The sequence below is a fragment of the Ischnura elegans genome, chromosome 8, assembly GCF_921293095.1.
Source record: "Ischnura elegans chromosome 8, ioIscEleg1.1, whole genome shotgun sequence".
Lineage (NCBI taxonomy): Eukaryota > Metazoa > Arthropoda > Insecta > Odonata > Coenagrionidae > Ischnura > Ischnura elegans.
The window spans coordinates 66,591,244-66,616,565 of record NC_060253.1 but is presented as its reverse complement, the minus strand read 5'-3'; the positions used below and the strand labels follow the sequence as shown (position 1 = coordinate 66,616,565).

General features: G+C 39.9%; 1 protein-coding gene and 1 non-coding gene across 2 annotated transcripts in view; both read left to right on the top strand.

The window, feature by feature from the left end:
• Positions 1–25,322, top strand: part of LOC124163642 — a 338,009-nt gene that overhangs the window by 16,486 nt on the left and 296,201 nt on the right. The window lies entirely within an intron of this gene.
• Trnak-uuu lies at positions 19,427–19,499 on the top strand. The gene has a single exon. It is a non-coding gene; the product is annotated as a tRNA-Lys (tRNA).

The window sequence follows — 25,322 nt, the reverse complement described above, 5'->3', positions numbered from 1 at the left end:
TACTAATATTGATAAGCACGCTGATTTTGTTACTCAGACGAGAGTAATTACAGGTAATGGATTTAATCTTGAATTTCAACGGAACGGAATTTTTAAAGGAAAAGTAATGACATAGTGGGGATTTTAAGAAGGGAAGGATACTATTCTTTCTAATTAGTTCAGTAAGTAAATTAGTAATGATAATCAAAGAATAAAAATAGGCTAATACAAGCCCTTTAGAAGTTTTAATAGGCCTACCTAAAGCTCAATTACGATCACTGCATTACCTTTATCCTGAAATTAGAATGCATTGTAATACAGCACTTGCGTATTTTTGGTATTTTACCAGGTCATGTGTAAATACTCAAGTTAATCCCCTTGACTTAATAAAAATTCCATGATAACTGGGAATTTTCCAAGCCACCGGTCTCGCCTAAAATTAACAACCATAAGCTTAGAAAAAAAATGCATAATTTGTGAGGCTTAATTCAATTGTAATTTTTATTTAGATTAATTACTCATTAAGCAGATAAAAAAATTAAAAAACATTAAGATAATCTTTATTGCTTCTACCTCTGTTTATCTTCTGCCTGCGAAATTCACCTCCGGAGTTCTTCTATTTATGTAAAAGTTGATCTTTTTATGCAAGTAAATGCGCTCTATATTATTTCCTAGTTCTCTTTTCGGCAAATTACAGGAAATTGATTCATCGCCTGCATTTTATCACCATAGCTCAACAATCCCAACATTTGCTTGACATTGCTTTTCAGTCATCTATCCTGCCAATTTTTTCATACATACGTTTGGCTTTTCCTTAAAAATATGAGTTTTTGATTAGAGAATTTTATCCTCTGAACTCCACTATAATGGCTGTAGAAACCTACATCTTGAGTTTTTGATCGAGTCGAAGTGAATCCGGCACTTTTAATGGCAATGATGACTTATTTACTGAGGTGAACTCCACTGAGAAGGCTGCTGAAACCTACACCTTGAGTTTTGCATGGATTCCAAGTCAAGTCCTTACTTTTTGTGACAATGATGGCTATTTGGCTATCGCATACAAGATTATTTGTTAAAGGACGCAGAGGAAAAGGAAAAAAATAATAATCGTAATCGCTGAAAGTACCGACTCAATTTGGTCCCTATGCAAAACTCAAGGTGAACCCTTCGACCACAGTGGGTTTTTTCCCACCAAACATTTATATTTTTTTGACCTTTCGATAGTCCCCTCTCCTTGGACATTAACAGTAATCGCTATGCCAACTCGCCCTTCCCCTTCTCTCTGTGAAGGAATCCACCTCGTGATCTTTGCGCGAAAGGTAACGGATGGCTTCGCGAGCGAAGCTCAAGGAGAGGATCAATCAACCTCTCCGTTCACAAAGTGTCGAAATGCTTTCTTCAGATTCGTTCACGTGTAACCTTGGACGGAGCGGAGGAGAAATAAAAGCCTAGCTCTGGCAAGCCAATTAGCCTTCTAACAGTAGAAGTACTTCATTTGCCCTTGGCAAGCAACCGTCGATAATGATGAGGGAAAAGACATACTGTCAATATAAGGTTGCGCCCAACAAGTTGCAGTGTGCATATTTTGAAATAGTTAGCTTTAAAATTTACCAAGGAATGATAACTCGCTCTCATTGTGTTTCATCCTGAAACTTAAGCTGGCATTTCTTGAGGGTCTAAAAGTTTATTTCCGATACAATATAGAAAATACATCAATTTTATCAGCTCTATTTTTCATTGCTTGACATGAGCAAAATAAGGGGGTGTTCCTTCATACATGGACTGCTGACAGGAAAGAAAATCAATTTTTCTCATGGAAAAACGAAAAAAAATGTATGATAAGAGGTTATTGATGTGGCAAAAATTGAGTTAAATTTTTACTCTATCAATAACCTCTTATGCCTCAACTTTCTCCTTTTTATTTGACTCGCCTCGCCGCCGACCTTTGCGAATTTTCGACATATGTATTTACGTTGATTAGATTGGTAAGAAAAGAGCTAACTCAAGCCATTGACACGTCATATTCACCTTAGTGGAAGAAGAAGCCATTTATTTCATTGGGTTGGATTGTAACCTTTCCGTCGTGCTCAGACAAATCAGTTAAAAAGTAGAAAAGATGATGATGAACAACTCGTACATCGAAACGTCGCGTCGGCCGAGATGGAGTTGTAGAACCTGACCCGGTGGAATTCCCGAGTAACCTTCCACGATAAAAACAAAATATTGAAACATTTCTAGTGTTTTTCGAAACTTCTTTACATTTTCCGCAAAAACTTTACTTTTCCACTAGCTTCTTCCTAAAGAATTTTTTATGGGACAGAATGACCGTACAGAAAATCTATAGGTATAATAACAATAGGTTCGCAACATTCAACAGAAACATTTGTTTTAATTCTGCATCAAACGATCAAATATTTGCTTTATTTCATAATCACTAGTATTCATACACGTAGAACTACTATCAAATTAATGAAATTGGGATTTGAATAGCAGTCGTTCGGGAATTCGTACTAGTGGAGGACAATTTATAATTCCATTTAAGATGCATGACTTAGAATCCATAGATTCACAAAGAGAATCAAATTTTCAGATGTAGCGAAGGGGTTGCTCATGAACAGGAAGGAGATTATGCGATGATCAATATGTAGGAACATAAAGAAAAGGCTAATTTGATCTGGGGTGTAGCATTTTACGGTGCGGAATCATGAAAAATTAGGAAGGAGGACAAGAGAGGACTGGAGGCATTCGAGATGTGGGTCTGTAGAAGAATGGAGAAGGACGAGGAACGACGAAGTGGGTGAAGAGAGAGGGCTTCTAGATGAGATACGGAGGAGACAAAAGGTATGGATGGAGCGAATTCTGATCGGGGAGGGGATGTTGTAAACGATGTTAGCGTATAGAATAATAGGTTAATGAGGGAGAGGAAACAGAAGAGTAGGATATTTAGGCAGAATGAAAGGAAGTAGGCCTTGAGTTGGAAGGGGAAGTCCACGAAGGGACAGGAGACAGCCAGAATACTTAAATAATCCATGCAAACCCACCATAACTTGTGGAATGATTTATTAATAATTCTCCTGCTTTGTATAATAAGCCTACTAATAATAAATCTCCTGTTTTACATCCGTAATCGCCTGCACCGTATTAATCATCTTAGGCTTACCTCTGCCGTTTTTCCTATCTCATTCAACGATTCCTTTCTTTAGACTAGTGTAGTTCTTGTTGGTAATTGAAGATATGAAGGGAGGGGAGATTACCAGAATACTTCTTAAATAAATACTCTATGCAAACCCACATTAATCGGTAGAACACTTAAATAAAATTAAGAAGGAAGAATAAGATTAAAGGGACACGCGGAGGATTAGAATTTTACGTTTAGATTCGAGTTAATTTTGGATTCCGCCCATCACTTCAAGAGACGCATCCGAACCCGGCATGGGATTGGAGGAAAATCGGACCGATTCTCCGAAAATCTTCCGAGCCTCTCATCCCTGGGACTATTCTCGGCGGAGGCGAGATGAGGCAGCGGGACCGCCTGGGGCGCCTCCGGGCCGTGCTCGGCCCGCATCAGCATTCCGCGTTTTTGCCCGGCCGACCCCGATGGCTGCCCGTCGCGTTTTGTCGTCTCCCGAGAGGGGGAGAGGCGCGTGGGCAAGTTCCCACTCTCTGCCGCGGCGGAAGTAACCCAAGCGGTGCAGTCGACCATCTCGAAAGACTCGGAGAACGGATGGACCATGGCATCTGCCCAGAGGAGTGACTACTCTCCATCGAGCCTTTCTAGAGGGACAACGCAGCATAGCTCAAAATAAGATCGTATACTAGGGTAGTTTCCTTCATCAAAGAAAACGAAAGGCATTGATTGCGATTCCTTACCCACAATTAGAGTATTCATAATACACAAATTATTTGGTTTTCAGAAATCCCAGTTTAGACGAATGGCAACGTCAATTTTAACCTCATTTGAAAAAGGCCAGATTGGCGCCCATGCGATTACACTCCACGTGACGTCATAGAGACCTAGTTTCTGTACGAGTAGACAGGAGTTTTACATCGTCTGAGATTACTAATGCATGCATGAGGCACAGAGCTCAGGGAAACATTTCTTGGTAATCACACATTAAAAATACCTAAGTTCGGAAAGTTTGCTTCGTTTGATAGGGGAATAATAATCCTTATTTAAGCCAAGCGCTACTTGCTAGCAGGGTACTCAGCTACCTGCTAGCAGCCTGCGTCGTATCAGCGCTCAAGCCTCGCCCCAAGGTCACCTCACATGCCAACAGCTGGGACCAGAAATACGTCACACGGACTTTTCCATCATTCCTACTTAGCCGTCGCGTTTTCGCGCGCTTGAAAATTTTCACTATTCGTTTAATCGCAAAAAATAGATATCGTCATTCGAAAATCTAAGAGCGTGAAATGCGCATTCCAGGAGTAATAATCTTTCGATTTAGGCTATAAAAAATGTTAGGAAACCACCCTCTTCCCGGTTCAACGTGAACAATAAAGCAAGAGAGATGGCTGCGAATGTCTAGTGAGCTTTCCATCGGGTTAGGCACTCCATTTCTGCCGAAGTCTCGATGAAATACTTCTTCATCGTCCTCAGGGGTGGTTGAGGCTGACCAGCCCCTAGGAATCAAAACGTCAGCAAAAATGGAGTGCCTAAACCGGTGTGACACCCGAGAGACATTCACGGCCACCATTTGTCGGGAAAGATTCAAATCCTTCTTAAACAAGAGAGATATTTTGATAAACGGAAAGGTATGGAGATTCGTTTTTCCTCCCAAATATTAAGGACTTATAATAATAATAATAATAATTTTTATTACTCCATGCAACAAATTACACTTCTATTAAAATTTAATTATATAATGCAATGCCGTACTTAGGCAGTTAAATCGTCACAACGTTCACGTATTTTTTTTTGAATTCCCCAACAGGTTAGCGGCTGGTGTCCTAAAGCTTCCGATACACGCTATTGAGGCGAAGGGAAAGAAATGCTTATTCGTACAATTCTTAAATCCAAGATTTTCACAAAGTACATTTTTCACAATACAATCTGTATAAGTAGTGAACCTTTAAATGAGAGTCTTCTACTAGACCCGCTTGGCAGTACCGCAGTGGGAAGGGGACTGACGTGACCGATGTAGGTAATGCAGAAGCGTATGTATTCGAAAAAGTTGTCCGTGCCACAAAACAGAAAACTTAAATTTGGCATGATGATTTTGACAGTAAATGCCATGAAACACAAATCAAAATTATATTCCTGGGATGCTAACGAAATTAGTATTAGTAGCTAAGCGCCTCTATATTAGGGTATAATAAAGACGTTAACTTAATAATAGTATCTGAGATATTACTAATAAAAAATGTTACAAATAAAAGTAAAACAACTTTCGCTAGCTTGTCGGAGTGAAAGGCAGCTGGGCGCAGGTGTTGCTCAGAGCGTCTTAATGAGGTATAGATTAGTGCTAGGGAATAACACGATATTGCTTATCAAGAAGTGAGAAATCTCCGTCTCGAAGAAAGCCTCTTCCAATGAACAAAACGCATCTCGCGCGTCGCTGACTTCCTCGGCAATTTATCGATAGTGAGATGTTTTTGCAGTCAGCCGACAAAAAATGACCACCTATTCCGTCATATTTTAGCGACCAAGAAAAGGTGAGACCAGGTAAAATAGTTGAAATAGAATAGAATAAGCAAAATTCATTACTTTTGACGGTACACAAAATATTTAAATGTCAAATTTTCAGTAATACATGGTACTTTGGTAAGGTTCATCTGAAAGAGAATCTCAAAAATACAATTTCACTCCATGTTTTATTTAAAGAGCTTGAATTGTAACTGCTATTCTGGTTACTCTTCCGATTAAAAACTTGCACTGTAACGCCTATGCCGGTTAATCGAAAGCCTCGCAGAAATATCGTTGAATACTGAGGTCAAGCCTAGGCCATAATAGCATAGGCAATAGGGCATTGTCCTCTCGGGTGGCATTAGTGCTTAAAGCATTCTTTTCGCGATTGTAGTGATTTCCATAACAATACTCTACGAGCGTTGAAATCTCCTGGCTAAAGTAACGAGCATTGACGTCTCCACAGCAGTTACGTATTAAATGGCAATTGAGTCAAGGAAAGACTCTTAATCACTTTTCTCTAAGATAAGACACATACCGACGTTCGTTTCCACACCCTCTATTTCTTTTCCCATTACGTGGACTAGTTGAAGAGATACCACGAAAACGGTCGGTAACTCATTATCCAATACGTGATAAGAAAATTCCGAAAAGTTACATAACACAAGTATTCCATTTCTTTGAACTTCACGATGAAGTTAACATTCTCGCTAATCTTAATTTCCACTGCGAATTATTAATGGCGGATTTAAAATGAAATCAAACAAAAAAAAACTCCAAAAACAAAGAAATGGAAACTAATAAAAAATAATTAATTAAGAATTTCATTCCACATGAGGGGCATGATAGCTCAAAATTGAGCAATGGATAATTAAATGCCGTTGGATATATCGTAACGGTTTTTTATCATATAAACAGACAACTCGAACACAGTACGAAAAATGAATAGTATTATTTTATTCCCTTTTTCATTTGAAGATTCAACGAAGAAGAAACAAAAAAATAACTCCAGAAAAGAAGAGCGATGACACTGCTAAATTTTCTCGTCGTTAGACCGTATTCCATTTTGATTCCGTGTGACGTCTCTTTGCATACGGAGCTGACGAAGGGCGCTCTTCGACTCACAAGCAAATGAAGATCGTGACTCGACGATTTGGTCACGAGATGAAAGGATTAAAAAAACAACTCCATCGCAACATCATGGCGGGGTCGCGTACTGAATTTGCATTTCCATCGATAATGCATTTAATCCCCCGTTAGAAGGTGTTTGTTCTTACGCAAAGAAATAGGCAGATGATAATCTGTGAGCAACATAACTCGTTCAAAATTAACGGGTACGTACGTAAGGAAATTAAATGCATACTGTACAGGAATAGATTGGAAGACAGCATGCGGAGGAAGAGCTTTCAAAAACAGCTTCCTCCTCTTTGACAGAGAGGAAATTGCACTAAAAAACGTTACTTCCTCGTTGCAGGGAAATCAGTGAATGTGCTAGCGTCGTTTTTTCTTCACGTAACTTCGCAGTCATTATGATAACTAAGTAGGCGTTCTCCAGAAAGCATCCTTATTATTCACGCTCCTAGATTTTTTCTCGCGGATTACATCGTTTCCTACCACGCAATATACATAGCGAGAAAATTTTAGTACGGTATATACTTCCTTTATACCGCATATAATTTTCTCTCCACGAACAAGTCTAATTAAAAGAGCTTGAATCGATTGCTGGCATAGAAATATTTATAGATTAGCGAATTTGCTCTTGGGTAGGGAACCAATAAGTATCCAGATATTTATGCCAGTAGTAGAAGTTATATTATTTTATTCTCATATTTATTTCAAATGTTCTCCTAATCGCGTGCATTGGAAGAATAGAACCTTGGGCTGTGGTGCTCGATGAAAATCAAGTTATAAGTAGTTTAAAAGCAAACCTAGGGATTGAGAAGGCAGTCGGAATACATTTAAAAATACAGACCGCGAAAAATATGATTTCGCAATGGTTAGCAAATTTCGGAACTGCAGGTCGGAACCACCTTTTGAGAAAGCAGGACTGCCTTAAGAGCGAGGGTGGAGGGGCTTGAAAAGGTCCAACACAGCAATATCAAATCCATTTTTCGTGATTGGCAGCAATTTTGTTTCCGATCAAGCGGCTGAGAGCAGATGACTAAACGAGGGTTCACCGATAAGTGGGGTTAAGAAAGCAATCAATTCACACTCACATGAATACACGCCGTGATGGATTTACGAGGGATATATTTTGAAAAAAAACATCAGGGGGTGTAGTAACATTTAATCCAAGTTTTCATACGACCGTTTCTCATTAGTGATGTATGCTACGAGACTGCCTCGAGTATGCTCCGTCCATGAACGTCATCCGCAATTTCCATACGTGAGAAGGCGAACTGGCGGGTCAAGCTTCCGGGTTTAGCGTACACTGGCGGGACCGTAAGCTTCCCGTCGTTTCTCAAAGCTTTATGGCGTCCATTCATTCAATTAAGGTTTTCGAGATGTTCATCCTACAAGAAAGAGGTTGGCCGTTCGCAGCGCAGATCTCCACTGAATATTTACGCAGCAGCGGACCCATTGTGTTCCGCGTTTCCATAAACACATCCATTTTTATAGGACTTCACTCCTATATTGCGTTACATGACAGGTCTGCCGTCCTTTGATTATTTGAGCCTTCAAAAGTTACTATGTTTCTATCCGGAAAACTAGCCTTACCAAAACTAACGTAGTCAATGAGTTATCTTAGACCCTAGTGAGATAGAAAATTACGCTTATTGCTAATTGTATTATGCTTAAAAATGTATTGGAAATTGAATTGTTAGTGAAGTGTTAAGGGTGAGAAATGAAGATCAAGAACCGAGCGCAACTCTGGATATTATTGGATTGATACCTAATTGTAGGACTATGCCAAATTTAGAGGAAATATTGAGTAATGTGGTCTCTAAGTCTAGTGAGAATATTTTAGTGGTCAGACAAACATTTGAACGCATTTCATCGCTTTAAACTTTTTGTACTCAGCGTTAAAGACCAATCCACAACAATAGGTAATGAAGCATTAGAATCTTCAATCGCTGAGAAAAACACCTTTATTCTCGGGGAACATACTTTATTCTCGGTGATAAATGCCAAACTGAATATGTGAGACCACTAATACAGCCATACGCAAGTGGGTACATAAACTGCTTGCCCATGAATTTCATAGCTAGGACAATGCTACATTTTTACGGCCTTAGCTTTACAGCCGCGGGAATGAACTCGTGACATGCGAGCATTCCCCCAAGGAAACCTTGACGTTAGCGTGAGCGTGAGACGCGGGTTGAGATCACACGTTTAACACGCCCGAACTAAAGGGGAACGAAAAAAAACCTCGTTTCGCATCTCGAGAGAACCGTTCACGGAAAAAATATCGCGAGTGGATTGCGTAGGCGTCCCGGGAGGGCGATCCATCAAAAGTTCAAGAGCGTTCCTCTGGTGGTTTTGTGATTCGGACCCACTTTACCGCACTTTATTCTCACCCATCCTTTTTACAAAAAAAAAGGCGGGGGATGTTTGATTTGTTATTCTTGGGGTAGCCACCGACGGCTGAGGTCATTTACACCATTGAGGTCAGTTAAGAGAGGGTTATCGCACCGAGAGTGGACAGTACATGGAATGAAAACCTGACAAGTTCTAAGAATTGAACCGATAAGTTTTGGAAATGGAACATGAATGAGAGCCAAGTTTTACCAGTAATTTAAGTATTTAACGGCTCACAGTTAGTCATTAAAATTTTTGCAAAAGGGATTAGACTCGCTCTTGATAAGTTGCGTGAGAAATAGCTTCCTCAGGTAATATATTGATCAACAAAGTATTTAAGAAATGATTTTTCTTATCAATAGACCTTGCACATTTTTACTTCTGAGGGCGGTGCGTAGTGGTGTAGGTGAAGTAAATGGCCCCATTCTCTTGATGGTGTAAACTCTAAACACCTTTGGCTTTGTCTAGGGAGAACTCTGTCCTCACCTATGAAATCCAACCTTTGGGTTGCAGCTCTGAGTGATATAGATAATCTTTTGCCACAGCCAGGATCTCAAATGTATGCATATTCATGGGAAGCCAGTACTCTAAAACCTTCGCTCTAACGTATAATCGACCTGAGGAACCTTCAGCCGCCATCACACGACTATTAAAGTAGGGAATTCTATTGTAAACCACTGAATATGCTGTGACCCACCGCGAATTGAATCAGGTTTGTAAAAGTTGCCACTTGAGACGCTGTCAGTAGGTTGATCCGAATTCCATGGGAACCTATAATTACTGCTGTTAACCGAATTTTATACTCGAGATGATGTAACCGTTCAAATTTATATTCGAGGTGATATAATCTATCGGATGAGATACAGAGGAGACAGAAGGAATGGATGGAGCGAGTAATTAGCGGGGAGAGGATGTTGAAAACAGTGTTCGAGGGTAGAATGTCAGGAAAATAAGGGAGAGGAAGGAAGAGAACAGGATTTTTTTTAGATAGAATGAAGGACAGCTGGCCATGTTGTAAACTGAAGAGGCAAGTCCATGAAGGAAAGGTAGGCTGCCATAATATTTCTTACGTACTCGGTGGAACCTCCCTTAATCGGTAGAATACTTAATCAATTCTATTGGTAGATGTTTTGCAAAAGGAATTGGACTAGTTTTTTATAAGTTGCGAGAGGAATAGCATCCTAAGGTGATATATTGAGCAGCAAATTGCCTACTTAAAAATCCTTTTTTTATTTGTAGAACTTGCACATTTTTACGTCCGAAACGAATGAATAACAAATGAAAATAATGAATAAATAATAATCTGTCGACCTCATAAATTTTCAATGTTGTTCTTTACCAGTGTATGCAAACTTAAAGGGTGGATGGGTCGATCTACGCTCACCGCCGCGCTTTGGACATGTATGATAACCGATTAAAAAAACCAGCGAAGTTGTGTATCATTTATCAAATTTCTACGGGAGGAACTTGGATCTCCTACAGTCCAGACGCTGAGAGTTGTCCGATTACAAGCTGAAGGGTCTAGTTAAGGGTAGGGGGCAAAGTTGCCAGGTAAGAAAGGGAAACGCCCACGTCACATGTAAACAAAAGGCTTTCCTGAAGAAAGGAGTCAGAAGGGACGACGAGCGTGAAGGACCCAAAGGAAGAGTCCTTAGTTTAGGCCGTTTTACACGGGGCACGGATTTGCGCAAGTTAGAGCTGCATTAATTTCTAAAATGGCGTGGAATTGCGCGAATTCATGAACGAAATTAGAACAGGGGCTATTTTGCCGTCTCGCATCCACACATTCTCGCATGTGTTCCAGCAACTCGCCGCTTTACACGACGCAATATTGATTGCACCTTCGCAGGTACGTCAGATTTCGCAATTCCGTGTACCGTGTAAAACGGCCTATAAGGTAATTCGAAGAAAGGTCTTGTTTTGGTGGCTCAGGCTTGTTTCAGTGCTTTCGTATGCATGTGACAACGTTGTATGACTACGCGAGGGTGTGAGGTGCATTTGGGAGACAGCGATTGCATGCAAACCGTGCTGGAGCAGGGCTCTCCGCTATTCCTTTGGAACTGTCATCGGACAAATCTCGCTAGTGGCGCAGCGAGGGGGGGTTTTGGTGGATAAAACCCCCCCCAGAGCTCAGAGAAATTTTTAAGTTAAAACTATTTTACTTTCTTGGATTAATATTGCTTATAGAAAAGTGTGAGGATTAAAAAAAATATCCCTCAGAAGGCCGTAAAACTCGAAATTTTGAACCATTTATCTTAATTTTTTCTGGCGGAGGGCCCCCGCACCTCCCGCTTACTCTGGCGGGTATGTCACACTCCAGTATTAGTTGCTCCTGAAACCCCCCCTAGCCTTAATTCCTAGCTGCGCCCCTGAATCTCGCCGGCTGGACTGTGTGTATGTAGTGCCTTTGCACCTAAGCGTCGGGAGGCAATCCCCACTGCGGTGAACAGGCGCTGAACCTCGCTGCCAAGGTCTGACTGCCCTCGCCTCAGTCCGTTCCGCTGCCTTTGGCTTCACGTTGGCTTTGGCGCCTGCCCCCTCAATTCCCCCCTCCGATACGATATCCGTTATGTCGTTTGCACCTCGGCCGCCAGGTGGCCTCCCTATCGTCATCCCCCCCCCCACACCACTCCTACCCCTCCCGCCACCGTCTGGCCAGGTATAATGGGGCGTTTCGGTTGATACCCCCCTCCACACGCCTTCCCCTCCTCCGGATGATCTCCCGTGTGGTTTGGAAGGAGGAAGAAGCGATCGAGGCTCCAGAGAGATAGAGAGAAACACGAAAAGGTTTTCGCCCTCCTCTTCTGGAGTCTCTTCCGAGTGCATCGACGCGTTGAACTGCCTTCGGTTCACGAAATGGAAGCTGCATCCTGCCCGCTAAAGTCTCTCTTGTCCCAATCTATGCAGTCTTCGGGTTGTTGCGCTGAGTGATGCGTATAACCTTTGAGCGCAGCCAGCATCCCAACCAGAGGTGTCATGGTGCCAGACCGCCGCGGCATAAAATGATGCTATTTATGTAAAATAATTAATAAAATTATTAATCGATTGCCTTAAAGCTTTGAATATGTATTTCAGGAAAGAATAATTTAAAAAATAAGTTTTATATTCGTAAACTAATATCATGAAAAATATTCCCCCCTTTTTACACGACATAATTAACAATTACTGTCCTATTTTAGCAAAAATTACCATTTGTTTGGCAAAATATAATTTTTAATTATATTTCAATATCATATTCGGAATAAGCGACCTTGAAAACTCTTATATTCCAAATTTCATACAGATTACATGATTTTTAATAATTATGACCATCTTTTAAGCATTTGGCAACCACTGCACGCCGTTCCGGCATTGGTTAACAAAAGACATAATAGTCAAATAACACTGTTATCATTTTTTGCCTCAAAATTTCCAATTAATGCATTCCTAACCAAAACAAAAAAATGTCAATAGAATGTAAATAATGACTAGCGATGAAAAAAATACGGAGTAATACAATTTCACTTCTAACAAGGAGACATCGCCAAAGTGATGTTCAGGATCTGGATACGGATGTTATTTTCTGAAACTATACAGGTAAGGTAGAAAAAGTGTCACGGCTTTCTTCCACATAGACCCGGGTTCGAGAGATATTCGCTTGTAAAGACTTCGCGCAACATGACATTCTTGAGTAATCGCCGTGGTATGGCAAAATTCGGAGTTTCGTTTAAAATCCATAAAATGATATTAAATTTAAAAAATCCCGAAGTAACTAAGTAAAACGAATGGGGATAAAATGTAACAGTGATTTCAAAAATTAGAAGAGAGAAAAACACGGCTGTGGTTAAGAGGTTAGCGATTACTCAAGGGACGTCATGCTGCGCGAAATCTTTACAAGCGAATATCTCTCGAACCCGGGCCTATGTGGAAGAAAGCCGTGACTTTTTTACTACCTTACCTATATAGTTTCAGTTAATAACATCCTCATGTAGATCCCGAACATCACTTTGGCGATGTCTCCTTGTAAGTTAAGGAAAGGGCGTTCCGGCACTGCTAATTTTGCCGTGATGTCACTGATCCCAACTCTATGCCAATAGGGTGGTTTCCTTCATCAAAGAAAACGAAAGGCATTGATTGCGATTCGTTACCCACCATTAGTGTATTCATAATATACAAATTATTTTGTTTTAGAAATACCGGGTTAGACGAATGGCAATGGTCCATTTTTATCCTCATTTGAAAAGGGCCAGATTGGCGCCCATGCGATGCCACTCCACGTGACGTCACAGGGACCTAGTTTCTATACGAGAAGATAGGAATTATACGTCGTCTGAGGTTACCATTGCATGCATGAGGCGCAGAGCTCAGGGAAACATGTCTTAACAATCACTTATTAAAACTGGCTAAGGTCGGAAAGTTCTCCTCGCTTGATTAGTTATTAATAACCCTTATTTAAGCCAAGCGCTACCAGCCAGCAGGGTACTAGGCTAGCCGCTAGCAGCCTGCGTCGTATCAGCGTTAAGCCTCGCCTCAAGGTCACCTCGCAGGGCGGGAGGGGGAACCAGAAATACGTCACGCGGAGAGACTTCCCGACATTCATACTTAAGCGTCGCGTTTTAGCGCGCTTGAAAATTTTCACTTTTCATTTAATCGCGAAAAATAGATATCGTCATTTAAAAATCTAAAAGCGTGAAATACGTAATCCAGGAGTAATAATCTTTCGATTTAGGGAATAAAAAAATAATAGGAAACCATCCTATTGTTGGGAAGCCAGTACCCTAAAAACACCGCCCTTATGTATAATAGACCCTTGGATCTTCCAGCCACCTAAGCACGACTATTACACCACAGAATTTTCCAGCAGGCCACTAAACGTGCTCACACCCACCGCTCATTGAATCGGGTTTATGAATATTGCCAGTTGCAGCGCCGTCAGTCGGGCGATCTATACGGATACGCAGAGTAAATTTTAGCTAACTGATGTGGCGTAGCCAGGGGTGGAGTCCGGACCCCCCCCCCCCCGAAATATATAAGCACTATTATTTTCCTTCATAAAAGAAAACAAAATATTGAAAAAAATCATGAATTTACTAAGTATTTTTTTTTAACAAATGAAGTTTTTTCGATTGTGAAAAGTGTTAAATTAGTTTAAAACCTACGCCATTACTTAGTACCCTATTTTTAAAATATTCTCCCCCCTGGTGTTGGACCCCCCCCAAACTAAATTCCTGGCTACGCCGCTGACTAACTGTAAAGTTTACCAACATTCATATAAAGTTTAGTGAGTCTGTTAGCTAAAAATGTCTTTTCGTTCAACGACTAAAATGACCGACTTTAGTTCCTTCACAAACTTTTGATCCGATTACATAATTAGTTTCAAGGTAATAACGACGTGATAATACGAGTTTTATTTTCATCGCCATTACCAGGAAATAATCTTGAGCTAGGTTTTCTAAATTCAAAGTCTCCTACCAGCTGACCTTTTCATTTGACATAGTTTTCTCTTCTATGTCCTTCACCAAAAGATTTCAATGATAATTTTTATCTCATTAATAAACCTATAACGAGGTTTTACTTGGCCATTCTATCCTCCATTATTCTTCGAAGATTGTCTTAATATCTTTAAAAAATACAGAATCATTTATTTGTGGAAATAGTTAAATGCTTATATAAGACGTTATGTAATTAAAACAGGCAGTATAAAATGTACACCACAGAGGTTAGCATGGAGATTATCGAGGTCACTGCTTTATGGAGTTGGTAGAACGGGTGTATAACTACGCGTGGTCGAGAAATTGGATTCCCAGGATTGGTCAGAAATAAGAGAAACAACTCGGGAGCAATAGAAAGACAATGACCTTGTTGCTTTCGAGAGGAGTTAAACTGTTCACGGCTTTTGTTCTCGCCTTCAATTCAACGAGAGCGTAAACCTCACTGAAGTTTTTATGACGCCTCGTAATCACGTGATAGTCACACGGTAGCGCGCTTGAAGCAAGCTACCTCGTTCGGGGTCCTTGGCAGACATGCAATATAGGGTAATTTTCCTCTCAAAAATTCGTCTCCCATTCCAGAGGTATCAAACGACTTGCCGTATTCAAATAACTAGGGACATTCAATTCTATAATCAAGTGAAACTAAGTCGTAACCTTAAGTTTTTATGGCATTTGTATTCATGGTTGTAAAGCGGAGCATTACTGTGATAGAACTTGATTTATCTACGGTGAACCATTTGAATCACGATTTCAGATTATATTCCTTGATGTTGCGTGGATTTCACTTACCCGGGTTTTTATTCTTTAAACTGTCGTACTCACTAACTATATAATTGATGTCATCATAAACACCTCTTTCCAATAATATCACATCTCCAACGGTTCTGTAAATATTTAGAATACGCACATACCGCAGACTAAACATGTTACGAGAGCGAACAACAGATGCACTTTACTAGCTTTAGGAATACTTAGTCCTACGATGAATTGTAATGCAGGTTTTCGGTGGATAAAAGCAGAGAAAGATAATTTTCGAAGGACAAGTGAAGGAGAAAAACGAAGAAGGAAGGCATCGCATGCGATGTGGAGAGCAGAATTGGAAGCTGAGTCCAACCAATCGTAAGAGTGACGTAACAATGATTACTAAGAGGAGAGCCTTAAATATTATGGCCTGAACCATTTACATCGACAAGTAATTTGTTTGCGCCCACTACCGTAAGGACCTGTAATTATTTTGACGCCATGTACAAATTGGAATGAGAAGAGAATGAAATATTCTGTACATACGGACCAGCTGTATGAAAAGCAGTTCTCTTATAAGCTGAAAAGAATTTCTATAAATACGCTACGCTTTGTTCGTCAACGAAAGCAAGGGTCGATTTTTTACGCGAAAACTTTATATCATCGCTTATTCCATAAAAAAACTTTGTTCAAAATACAAATGAGGTTATTTTAGATGCGATGCAATATATGTACATGAGTGTGAGACCCTTGAATGAGCTTTCCCTTGAGTTGAGAATGCATCCTTACATGAGCTCATATTTGAGTCCTAGAAGGGAGAAAAAAACAACGTGTGGGATTGTTCAAAGGTATGCGGGTCTTGGAAAGAAAAATTAACTCCTCGGCGACGAAAACAATGTGAACGCTTGTTTTGGCTCTTGTTATCCCTCAAACAATGGAGCCATAGATGGAAAAGTGGATGTTCGAAGACAAACGTTATTTACGTACACTGTTCAGATGCACTTCGATTTTCCCGGAGGAAATATTGCTGTAAAGCTATCATCGATGAAAGAGAGGATTATTTCGGATTATTTCGCATCCATAACCGTAGCATAGTTCAAAATACAAATACAGACCAAATAATCAGCCATTAAAATATAAAATCCACAATAATTGGAGCTGAAGAACTAGGTAAAAATATAACTTGATAACTTTTTGACCAATACTCATGACTTTATCAAAGGTTTATTCATAAATCATCCCAATGGCTTGTTATGGCAGAAGGAAAGTATGGCTTCCGTAAGAAATCTAAATTAGGTCCTTTGTATCATAGGTTTAGAAGATTAGGTCATGCTTTCAAAGCTCAAGGAGATATTGATGCAAATTTTTCTGTCAATGTCATTGAAAAGTTCATATTTTTTGCTTTCAAATTGAATAGCTGAAACCTAATCGAAAAATGGCACTTCGTAAGTTTAGGCTGACGCGCACAATCTATAATCAAACGTGAGAATGCTACGGTAATAAGATATTACTGCAGACGGAGGCTTTAGGGGGATAATGACTTAATAAAATTCATAAATACTGTTCTTCACTAATAAATCTTTCGCATTCGGGTACCTCATCCCTGCATAATATAACGTAATGGCTTGTGACGACCTCAGATTCAGCATAAGAAATATCGACTGCTTTGACGATGGGGCAAAGTCGACAATGCCATTCCACTGTTTTTTTTACCAGCTCGTTCTTCTGTGTCAATGCGGGAATTTATTCGAATGCCATTATGCCCGCACTAATCGTGACTTTCCTGTGGGCTCAAGTCGTGATGCAGTCATTTTAAAGCCGGCATAAGTTAGCATTTCGTCCTCCGCGGGTCGCCCAAGTCACGCGAATCTTTCTGTACCCCTCCTTCGGCCGGGGAAATTAGCACTATTATTTGTTGCGAAACGCCGACATATCATTTGCGTATTGATTTCGGGATACGTAGGAATAGGGATCGAGAGGTCATCCAGAGGTATCACGATATCTTATTCAACATTTGAATTCAAGCTATGAGAACCTTTTTTTTGTATTCGTCGTACCTTTTCGGAGGTTATAATCTGTTACCGAATCACAGGCGAGGATGGATTACAACATGGAAATCTTCTTAGGGAACCGAATTCAAATTGATGAGGCTAAATAATTCCAAGATTGTTCAACACGACACATAGATACGATAAACGCTTGTGTAAACGAGTGATCCTTCAAATTTATAAATGAGGTACCTATAAGTACCGTAGTCTGACCATTATATTTGTTCATTTGGTCATAAAAAAGTCAGACAATCAAGAAAGGAGGCCTTGGATGCCAGCTGGTAAATATAAAGTGAGGTACCGTAGAGGAAAAGAAAGAAATATTGCGGATTTTTTTTACATCACGTGTATGGCTCAGAATCGATAACTTTTCTTTGTTTCATTGAGAATACGAGAAGATTTCTCAAATATTTTGTTGTTAAAAGTGTTAAATTTTGGGGAAAAGTAGCTTTGCATACTTTTGCCACCTTTACATGGCTGCTTTCAGATTTAGATGAACATGTTTGCCGACAGCGGGCTCAGGAATAGAATTTGATTTCGCCTTTATAATTATTTGACGCACTTATTTCTCTTTGTCTAATCTGTTTTTTTTTGTTATTTATCATGTTCCTAGGTGTTGCGTGAACTTAATCTCCCAGGAATTGCTCCATTTACTCTGGGTTTTTATTCTTTAAATTGTCGTATATTCACTCACTAACCATAGATTTGATATCACAGCATCAATAGTTTTTGTTAACATCGTGCAAAGGCGACTGCACAGTGTGCAGTGCACACGCATACACTTTTTAAGGATGCATTTAGTGCAACTTTGTGGAATTATAATTAACGTCGAACAAACGAGAAATCTTTTGTAATTTTATATTTATTTTACGTACAGTCTACGGTATATACTGCACGGTAACATGGACCGAATAAAGATAATTTATTATTATAATGCTGATTTATAGAAAAGCATCGCCTTAAAGGACTCTATGATATAATGATTTTTTAAAAGCGGTCCCCGCAAAATATATTCCGAAAAGCCTATTTTTTGAGGCCGTCTGTGGATGCAGTACAGTTAGAAGAGTGTACTTTGAAATCTTCGCGAAAACTACATTTTCTTCGTTTCTCTGCGGGGCCTCCCTAATCTTTAAATCAACTTTGTCCAGCTGCGACAGCGATATTCCCGCGTCGGCTGACTCACGCGGCGAACCATTTATTTTTCACGACAGAAAGAGTGGGAGAGGCGGAGGAAAAAAAAACAAGTGAGCCATCAACTCGTTTAAACTCGGCGTCGGCGTGCTAATAGAGCTGGGGTCGTTGACGTATTTGCATAACGCACTTCTCCCGGTCGCCATCTCTTCGAGAGAGGACGCAGTCCACTCTTTCAATACGGATGTCCCAGTAAACTACTGCTCACGTCGCGACCATATGTTACGTTGCACAATCCGCACGACACGAGGGAATCATTGGGGACTGCAAACCGGGAAGATGAAGGACTCGAACAGGTGGTAATTTTCTTCCGCCAGGGACATTTTCCGTATTTCACAAAGAAAACATAGACTCGAACACAGACGTGGGTACTCAGTTCGAAGTGACTACGAAATAAGTAGCTGTGGCGGTCTAGAATAGAATAATATAGATATTTATTCATGCTCTGGGTATACCCTTGGAGCAAAACACAATTGACAATAATTGGCTCATCAAAAGCACAAAGTTAAGGAAAATATCAAGAAATAACAATAAAGTTGTTTGATACACAAATAATGAAGAAATGACACGTAAACAAGGATTGAAATTTGACAACACACGGAATATGTTGGCTGTATTTTATGTAGGAGTTTATTTTCGCTCTCCAATGAGTAAAGCCATGTATAATTTATATTTAAACGTATGGTTGGAGCCCTTCTGTTTTAGATCCTCAGGGAGAGAATTCCAAAATTTAGATGCTGTTACTAGAAATGATTTCTGGTAGGTAGTTGTACGTGGAGTCTAGTGAGATGAACGTGCGACTGTGAAGATGAATGATACTATTTCGAGTCCCGGATATTATAATTTCAAGAGCCCGGATAGCTCAGTCGGTAGAGCATCAGACTTTTAATCTGAGGGTCCAGGGTTCGAGTCCCTGTTCGGGCGATTTTTTTGCCGGCCTCGGTGGCGGCGGGGTCCTCGCCTGCCTAACAGGAGGTCGCGGGTTCGAGTCCCGCCTTGGTAAGTTACCCCATTCCAGGGTATGGTTTTAAGTGTACGTTAAATTGTTAACATGTTAATAGCCCTGATGTAAGAGGCCGTTTAACTCAGTGCAATTAACCATAGCTGATGTGGGCCAGAGGAGTTTAATTTTTGGAGATAGCCTTTGAGAATAACTGTCCAATGGTCATCATTTTTGGCGTTATTATGAATGGCTCGAGTATCAATAGACTTTCATAAATTCAAATAACAAGCGTGCTGCGCCCGCTCCCAGCGGGCTTCCCCCGCTCTTTTCAATGCAGGCCCACAGAGGGATAGGCGCGTTTCTAATTTTAAAATGTAGAAAAAAAGGCAGGGCATTATGCACAAATTTAATTGGAATTTTCATGTACAAATTGAGGTCAGAAGACCTCTTTAAACACAACATTGGAAGTAATTACACTATCCTCTGTTAAACGAACATGATGACTCATACTTACGTATCAACAGGAGACTTGAATGTGGAATCAGCCGCATTTTGATAAAAGTTATTTAAGGAATGTGAGATATAGTTGCAAATGAACAAATGTATCAGTTTGTGCGCCGTTAACGTCAGGAATATTTACAGGTTTTTTAAATTATTTAAAAGCCAATTTTAGGAAACAATAGCAGTATTTAGGAAGTAAGTTATGCCGTCGTATGTTCTCTGATAAATTCTGTGCATTTTGGTACCTCATTTGTAGAGTTTGGTTGCGTGTAAGTTGAGAAAAAGGTATCTATACAACAGAAATAATGTAGAAGATAGGCTTTACGAAAGGAAGAGCAATTAGCTATCCAAGAAAATTAAGATGGTTCACCTCGATTCCGCCTGGCGACAGTTCAAGCCTTGTCACGGGGTAGCGACCTTCAAATATCATTTCCTGCTGGCTACAAACGGCCGTGATGACTAAGTCAAAGGTTTTCGGCTTAAGTGCATATTCCTGTTCCATTCCTTCTTTCCTGAGAGAGAAACTTGTGTTTATGGATTTTCATGGAAATTAGCAGGAAATGATTGATTTCTCCTTCCTGATATGGAAAGGATGTGGGAAAAAAAATTCTGTCGGAATTTCGATTACAAGAGATATCAGCGATACTGCGGAATCAATCTCCTTAGGATTGGTAAAAGTTTTTAACTAAAGATCGAATATTTATTATACAAATTAGTCACATCAAAATCGATTGAAAACCAATCGATTCCATTTGTTAAAGTACTTTAATTAACATATAGTCATTCAATAATTTTCTCGTAGATATCCTATATAAGAGCTTTACCAGCGTTCCTTATGCTCAATGTACGGCATCAACAGCAACTTTACAAGTTGAAATAGCTCTGATAAAGAAAACTAGTAGAACAACGATTAGCTAACATAAATGTACATCGGTTATACGCTTACCATAAACCCACCAAGTCCATGATGGGGTAGTTTCCTTCATCAAAGAAAACGAAAGGCATTGATTGCGATTCGTTACCCACCATTAGTTAATTCATAATATACAATTAATTTGGTTTTAAAATCACAGTTTAGATGAATGTTAATGGTCAAATTTAACCTCATTTGAAAAAGGTTAGATTGGCGCCCATGCGAAGCCACTCCACGTGACGTCACAGGGACCTTGATTCTATACGAGTAGGTTGGTGTTTAACATACTCTGAGATTACCAATGCATGCATGAGGCCTCAGGGAAACGTCCCTTAATGATTACCTATTAAATTGCCTATGGTTGGAAAGTTTCCTTCGTTTGATAGGTTATTAATAATCCCTATTTAAGCCAAGCTCTATCTGCTAGCAGGGTACTCTACGCTACCGCCATGCTCGGTAGCAAGCAGCCTGCATCGTAGCGGCGTTCATAGCCTCTCACCCAGGTGGCCTCACACAGCAGCAGCCAGACGTCACACGGCCCTTTCCCAGCATTCATACTTAGCCGTTGCGTTTTCGCGCGCTTGAAAATTTTCACTTTTCATTTAATCTTGAAAACTAGACATTGTCATTTTAAAATCTAAACGCGTGAAATACATGCTCTAGGAGTAATAACCTTTCGATTTAATCAATTAAAAAGAAGAGGAAACCACCTCATTGCTTCTCAAAGTCTGGCCATACTTTACAGATTCACTTTTCTATAGTTTACTGATGCACGTCTCTCCTCTTTTAGGTAGACTGCTGAATATCGATTGCTGTACATTGAACAGTAGCTACTTTGTATATTAAGAGAACCGTACGGAAATTAGCCTGAGAATTGACGCCTTGGTCGTGTCAAATGAAGTCACGTTCGATGTTTACGGGAAATTTCGGAAGCTGGAAGCATTCCATTACAACGGATTTTCTCTACATTAAAGTGATGGGTTGATGCAGGAGAATTGAACTGGCTTATGAGTTGATTCTCTCATGATCTTCAAGTTCTCAAGACTTAAAAACTTGACATTACGTGAGATTGAATTGGCAACAATGTGTCCACTCTCCAAACGTTTTTATTACAATTCTGAGTTCGTCTGAACAATAAATGAAATCATGGGCACACCCAGCGAGGGGCAGGAGGGGGCAGCCCCCCCCCCAGAAGCAAAAATAGCAAATGTCTTTAAGGAAAATAATATTTTTTCAAGCAAATAATTTTAAAAACTAATAAAGAGCTGTTACAGTTTCCCTTAAACGTCAATTTTATTCACCTTTTCCATGCTTAAATCTTACTTACAACTTGAACAACCATGGCTTGCCAACCCCCCTCCCCCCTAGTTTTCATCCTGGATACGGCCTTGAATAAAATCTTACTGATTTATATCACGGGCTACTAGTGTTCAATCAAACTAGGAGCTAAGTTGCATATTGATTTATTCCTGCACGTAACAGTATTAATAATGTTATATCGGTGTTAAATAGAAGCCTAAAGTATAACAATGATCTTAGGACATTACTCTCGGCAATAATGGACTCCCTTTCTATGATTCAATCCTATTGGTTCGCCCTAAAGTTTAACAGGAATGGAAAAACAGTCGTTTATCCGCTGTCATCTCGAAACCAGAACGGAAACGTTCACGCGGAACTAGGAGTGAACTTTCATTTCCACCAAAAGGGAAAAAAAGAGTCAGAAGTTCGCTCGAAATCCCTTCTAGTTGCGGGAGTTCGTTTTTGCCCTAGCTTTCTAAGTTCACGAATCACACGAGGGTGTTAAGAGAGGATGAAAAAAGCCCTTTCAGAGGCAGAAGCTCTCGAAGCGCCAACTATGGAAGTATTCATTATCTTTCCCTCAAATCATTCAATCATAACTCGGCTGGCTGACTCACGTCCGATAATGCGCCCTCGTGGAACGCGCTGGGAAGACAGCTGGCAAGGAAAGGCTCGCAACAATGGAGAATTCGAGGAGTGAATTCCCTCTCGATATTTCTTTCAAAATATATCCGCACTATAAAAATAAATTGAACTCGAGGAAGAGACAGAAAACAATGACAGGTCGTTTCGGAAAAGGCCAAATGTCAAGTTACTGTAGTTTCTGAGTTTTTTCTTGAAACTCTAGGACAGCTATCTCATATGACGCTTTCAAATGTTGCGTATAAGATTCTTGTTTTCTAACTAGGTATGTTCAACAACGAAGACAACACATGACCATGTCGTGTTGAGAATGAGCGTCGAAATGGCAAAAATCTGAAGTCGATTAACCGACGGATATGGTAATATATTTTTCTAGCCTCCGTTCTAATCATAGTCGGCGAGGACCAGGAAACTTGATATTTTTGATAATCTTTTACAGCAAATGTTGGTAACAATCCAATTTGCGTGTCGATGCACATTTTTACGCAACACCAACCCCTAAGTTTAAAGGACGAAATGTGGAGGAATGCGAGTTCCATTCATGGGGCTTTTCAGAGAGCATAGCGTGATTCACAAAATTGTTTGCTGCATCTAAAAAATTGGAACAAGATTTTTTTGACATTTCAGGCCTCAATTTTTACCAAGCATTGATTTTATCCGGATAAAATATTTGCTAATCACTTTGGATTCTTAGCAAATATCTTATCCTTCAGAAGGCAAATATTGAACTCTTTACTGTCGTGTTGACTACACGAGGAACGCCTTGCAATTTTTAAAAATCCGAGTCAATTTAAAATACAATGTCTGATTCCTAAATTAATATTTGCAGTGTTATATATATTTCTCCCATTAAGTAATTAATTATGAGTCACTATTTCCAAACTTATTAGTGTATTTAATAGGCATAAAATTCGGGCGTCATGTCAGTCATGGCTGTTTCCCAGCGAAGTAACCAAATCTTTTCTCCGTGCAAATTTTTGATATGTCCGGATGCCTCTCCCCTGTCACAGGACGATCTGTCATTCTCCAGCGTTTGCGGCCGACTCTTATCCTCAACCCACCTTCAGTCGAGGCCTCCTTATCTAGATCTCACGTGTTTTTTTACTCTGTCCGTCTTTTCTCCGCTTCTCACGTCGTTGACCTCACATGACCTCAGCTTACTCATTTTTGAAGAGTGCAACACCTCTTTCACATTTACTGGCCCCTTATGTAATCCATTTAATTAAGAATTCTGTGAACACTATGTACAAGATAATTAACGTAATTACCCCCCCAATTTGAATAACAAATATCTTATCCTTCAGAAGGAAAATATTGAACTCTTTACTCTTCTGTTGTGGTGACTACGCGGGGAATGCCTTGCAATTTTGAAAAATCCGATTAAATTTAAAATACAACGTCTGACTCCTGATTTAATATTGGAAGTCCCATTTGGCTATAATTAGCATACTCAGAGATTGAGTTCACCGCGTGTATATCAATAGAAATGGCAAAACTACCACAAGGAATTTTCGATTATTTCGTCAATCAATCAATTAATCAATTGTGAATAAACTCTATCAATTAAAGTCATTATCAAATTCATAAACTCAATAATTGCTCGAGGAGAATAGCCCTTTTATGTCAAAAAAATACTAAAGACTTCATTTAAGGTATTTCGCGGCTTCCGCAGGAATTATTCTAAAGGGGTTATCTAAACCAGGACGAGTATGAAGTACGAATATGGTGTATGTATGTATAGCGTACACAGGTTATATCGGATCTATAAGAGAAGATAAACGTCGCTATGAAAGGCTAGCGGATAGAAGAGAGGAATATAGAGATGTGTCTGTTGTTGACCGATGATGATGTTAAAAAAACTGTTTTAGGCGACAAATTCGAAAATCAAAAAAATTTAAACTGGAAGTGATTCTGTCTTCATTTTTAAACTTGTTCGAGACCGCACCATTATTTTATGATGTCCGTGTATAATTTTATCGGAAAATTATCGGATGAGTCTTACTCTGCCATGAAAAAGCTTAGAACGGAATTCAAGAAATTCAAAGGCCTAAGGATAGAGAGATGAACGCGACAGAGTAGTAAGGCTACGCGGATGGAAGAGCAACATTATCAAGAGCACGCCACCTGCAAATGATTCTGCGCTTTGATACGTTCAAAATCCAGGTGTGTTCGTCGGAGTGTAACGTTGTGGGGCTGCGGTGATGCCTTTGGTCAATCGGTGGACGTGAAGTAGACACATTATCGCCGACCTTTAAGGAGGAATAACTCGCGATCCGCGGTCGTAAATCAAGTGAGATAGGCAACGATTGAACATCTCGAACATAACGGATGAGAGTTCTCTCGAGCGAAAAATAAAAAACTTGCAAAAGCTGTGCACAATTTTCCACATACTCGTACATATTTTAGAGTGACCACGAAGGGTAAATGTATGAATCAAAAAGGATAACGA